This window comes from Echinococcus granulosus (genome assembly GCF_000524195.1).
Source record: "Echinococcus granulosus chromosome Unknown EG_S00041, whole genome shotgun sequence".
Classification (NCBI taxonomy): domain Eukaryota; kingdom Metazoa; phylum Platyhelminthes; class Cestoda; order Cyclophyllidea; family Taeniidae; genus Echinococcus; species Echinococcus granulosus.
In genome coordinates, this window is record NW_020170421.1 from 188,421 (window position 1) to 193,096 (window position 4,676).

The following is a 4,676-nucleotide window of genomic DNA, read 5'->3' on the forward strand; positions in this document are numbered from 1 at the left end:
GAGCGGATCGGTAACTGTACCCACTTGTAGCTGTAATACTTATGCTGATTTAGTTTTCCCCTCGGGGAGGAGGCGGGCATACGATTCCAACCTCGTGACTGAGAAGTCAACGCACTGCAACCGGCAGAAAGGTCCCGTGTCCACACCCTCCTGAACTTATACTTGCTCTCCTCATTCACTTCTCCCAATAAACATGGCGAAACCGAATCAACTCGGCTATTCTAAGAGTACAAGGGCCAGGGAAGAGGAGATCTGCGAGACACGTCCTACACTGATGGCAGTGCCAGCGAACCTTACCCCTTTCAGAGATAACATGAACTTCAAAAACTGGATGAAAACTGCTAGATTCAACCTGCATCTCTATCCTTAGTGCCAAAGAATACCCTTAATCCTCTGCGCCCTCCCCCACGATTTATTTTTGGCCGCAGTCGATGCTGCCATCACCCACGATACCGACATTGATCAATGCTGCGATACGTTGGCTCAACTCGTCATTGATCGGGAAGAACAAACCCTCACCAGAGACTACTTCCTCTGTTTCCAAAAAGCTGACAAGGATGACGAAGAGTAGGCTAAGAAACTTCGACTTCTGGTGCAACGTGCTTTCAGTGGCTGTCCTCCAAGCAAGGTCGCCAACTAAATAACGGTTCAGTTCAGACACAGAGCCTGACCTCCCGCTATGGTTGAGGAGCTCCGCGACCTAAAGACCAACTCGTTCAGTCATCTGGTAAAGCTCGCAACCAAGAAGCCGAAGGAACTTCGAGTGACGACCTAACAGAAGCTCTAAAACTGGTCAAAGTCAACACCCTCGCATCGTACCTCCCCCTGCTTCCAAATGGCTCCCATTCTTATATGCGGATTCCTGATAAACTTGGAGCACGTCCCTACAGTTTTCCCAGCTCTGTCGCAGCTAGATCAGTAGTAAATCTCCACGCCTTCCCTATCTTCTGTAACAGGGTTAAGATCCTCTCCCCTTCTACAAAAGTGCGTTCAGCAGAAGGAAGGGAGGTGCTACTTAATGGAGAGATGTCATTAAAAGTCTGCATATGGAAGGGAACTTGGACAGTGAAATTCACTACATGTCTAGAACCTGCTTGGGACGTGATACTTTGTGCTAATTTCCTACACCACACCAAAGACGTCCTAAATTTTGCAGAAGGAAACTTTTCCACTCACTGTGCCAATAAGGCCAACGCAGAGATTTGGCTATCGACGGATGACATTTGCAACGCCCTTTTTGAAGCTGCAGCCATTCCCATGAACAGTCCAGATGACCTTTGTGCTCAAATGATCCACATTTCTGATGACGGGAGAAAAGAGCTCCGTGAGCTCCTACTTAAGTGTGCGAATATCTTCTCATGGCAAGGTGCAAAACTGGGACGAACATATATCGTCGAGCATACGATTGCTACCGGCGAAGCTAGATCCATCTGGCAACCACCTAGACGTATTCCACCACCTCTGTTAGAAGAAGTAAACCGTCCGGTTAAAGAGATGATTCGAGACGAGGTTATAAAGCCGTCTAAGTAGCCATGAGCCTCTCCAATCGCGCTAGTAAAGAAGAATGATGGTAGTCTACGGTTATGCATTGACTATAGGGAGTTGAAGGATGCCTTTCCCTTACCTCACATTAACGACTCCATCCTAGACTTGAAGACGGGATATTAGCAAGTGGAAGTGGCAGAAGCAGACCGAGAAAAGATAGCTTTTATATTGCCAAACGGGCTTTGGGAATTCCAAACGATACCCTTTGGACTCTGTAACGCAGCAGCCACCTTCCAACGCCTGATGCAAACAGCTCTGATCGGCCTATTCTTAAAGCGTTGCGTAATTTGCCTCGATGACATTCTCATTTTTGGTAGAGATATTTGAGAGCACAACTCCAACCTTAAACTAGTGCTGGATCCTCTATGAGACGCAGAGTTAACCTTGAACCTGAAGAAGTGCCGTTTCCTGCAACTCTCGGTCATCTTCCTGGGATATACAGTCTTGTCGGAAAGGCTAGCAGTTACCAAAGACCGTGCACAATAAGTGAGGCCATGGCCTGCACCAACCAACCAGACAGAGCTCCACAGTTTCCTAGGTTCGGCAAATTACTACCATCGTTTCGTTAAAGGTTTTACTAAGATCACCCCGCTACATTATTTGGCCGAAAAGCAGGCGAAGTATTTCAAGTAGGAGAAAGAGCATGATGAGGCATCTAAAGGACTGAAACAAATGCTTTGCTCCGCACCGATTTGAGCATCGAGCACTCCACTGTTCGTACTGGATACAGATGCGAGCGACGCGGCGTGGGCGGTGTATTCTCACTAAGGGACAAGGAAGGAAGAAAGCGAACACGTAGTCGCCTACGCAAGTACCAGACTCAACATAAGCTGTGCGTTGCCTACTCAATGGTTAGACACTTCAGACATTGCCCGATATCGAGGAAGTCCATTGTTAGAACTAACCATCAGGCACTCACCCGGTTAAAAACAATGGAGGAGATCGACCGTTCAGTTGCACTCTGGTAGGAAGAACTGCAACAATATGATTTTACAGGTCAGTATAGAAAAGGAAAGGGGCTTGGTAATGTGAACGCACTGCCCCGCAGACCGACTGCAGCGGAAACAGGTGACGATGCGGTGCGTAGCACATTTTTGGGCGGCCCTACCAGACAGCAATGGAGAAATATGTAGAGTACTGATCCTGACACGGCTCTGATATACGAGAAGTTCCTGGCATCCTTGTATAAGCCGACAGTGGAAGGGGTGACGTTGCCCATTAAGGCGACCAGACGGATCTGGCAAGAATGGTTAAAACTCTCTCGAGAGGATGAGGTTTCGTGGCACCAAGAAGACATCGAATCTCCTAAGCATCTCGTAATTTCTGGCTCATTAGTGCAAGCAGTTCTTCAGTTATACGAGCAACTCGGTCACGTGTGTGAAAAAAATATGCTAGGTGCCTCGAGCAAAGATGCGGGTTTCCTTCGCTCACTCCAGACGTACTAGACTTCTGCCGAACCTTTACCACTTGCAGCAACTTCAAAAGGCCTTACCCCACATCCGTCGCTCCTTTGCAACCCATGCCCACCGGTTTCCCAGAGGAAAGGGTAGGTATAGATATTATGAGTCCTCTACCGCTCACCAAGGGAGGAAACCAATATATTTTGGTTTTTGTAGACTGCTTCACAAAAGGGGCCGAAGCAGAACCCATAAAGTCACAAGACGCTGAAACGGTTGCTTCGGTTTTCTTTAATCGACGGATTTGCCAGCATGGAGTGCCTGAATCCGTTTATGGCGATCAGGGCCCTAACTTTGAGAGCCGACTCTTCACTCAACCATGTAAGACTTGCCAGGTCTCAAAGACAACATCCACAAGGCAACGGGCAGGTGGAAAGAACGAATCGCACTCTAATCGGACTACTAAAGGGCTTCACTAAAGACGCACAACTAGATGACTGGGACTTAAGCCTAGGACGTGTTCTTTCGCGTACAGGGCTACGGTCTATAAGTCAACGGGCGTTTCCCCATTCAAGATGCTCACAGGTGCTGAAATGAAAGTGCCTTCCGACATCTTCCTGACAAACACCGACGAAGCAGCCAACAATGGTCTAGAGTACATATTGCGTCTAGAAGAAGCCATAAGAGAAACTTTTAACATCGCACGCAAACATATATGACTACCTTATATCAGGTAGAAGAAATACTATGATCGACACAGCCGAGCGAACGTCTACTGAGAAGGAGACCTAGTGCAAATTTACATGCCGGTTACCCCACCTGGAATACACTGCAAGCTCCATCACCTATGGAAGAAGGACCCACTTCGAGAGGCGAAAGAGCTCTCACCTACAAACTACCTCGTGCGCGACGCACGACTACGTACTCAGTCGGTAACTGTTCCTTACAACAAGATGCGACCCTACAAAGGGGCACCACCGGTTGGACATGAAGAAGGGGTTTACGCCCTTACAGAGTACAAGAAACCACCGGATGGCAGCTTTGGAAGAGGTTCATAAGTGATAGCACCGGGGACGGTGATGAAAAGACGAGGGTACTATGCAATACTTATGTTGTTTTAATGTTCCTCTCGGAGAGGAGGCGAGGATAACATTTGAACCTCGTGACTGAGGAGTCAACGTTCTGCAACCCGTATTCACAACCCCTGAACTTGTACTTGCTTTTCCCATTTACTTATCCCAATAAACATGATAAAATTGAATCAGTCTGGCTGTTCTAAGCGCATGAGGACCAGGGAAGAGGAGATCTGCAAGCCACGTCCTACATTGCTGCTTCATTTCACATTCAATCGGTCGGATTGCCAGATGTCGTTAACGTAGTTGGTAATGCATTGCCATCACAGCTCTAGTCTAAAATTCTAATCTGAAACTGTGAAAATCATGCAATCTGAGTCATCAGATTATTGTATTATCCAAAATGAGGGAAAGATTGGTGAGGAGATTCATACTTTCATTATTGCTTTACATAGACCCAACCTGGAGTTAGTCATGACTGGCTGCACAAGGATACCAAAACTGAACTGAAGCCATAACTTCATATCATTTGTCCATTTTTACTTCGCTATCTCAAAAATATTGTATAGCAGTCAAGTCTGATGTCTAGGTTTGTGCCGATTATGTGATTGGCTCCGTCAACTGCAAAGTCGCCGAACGGGGCACAATTTCAGCCGTTTTA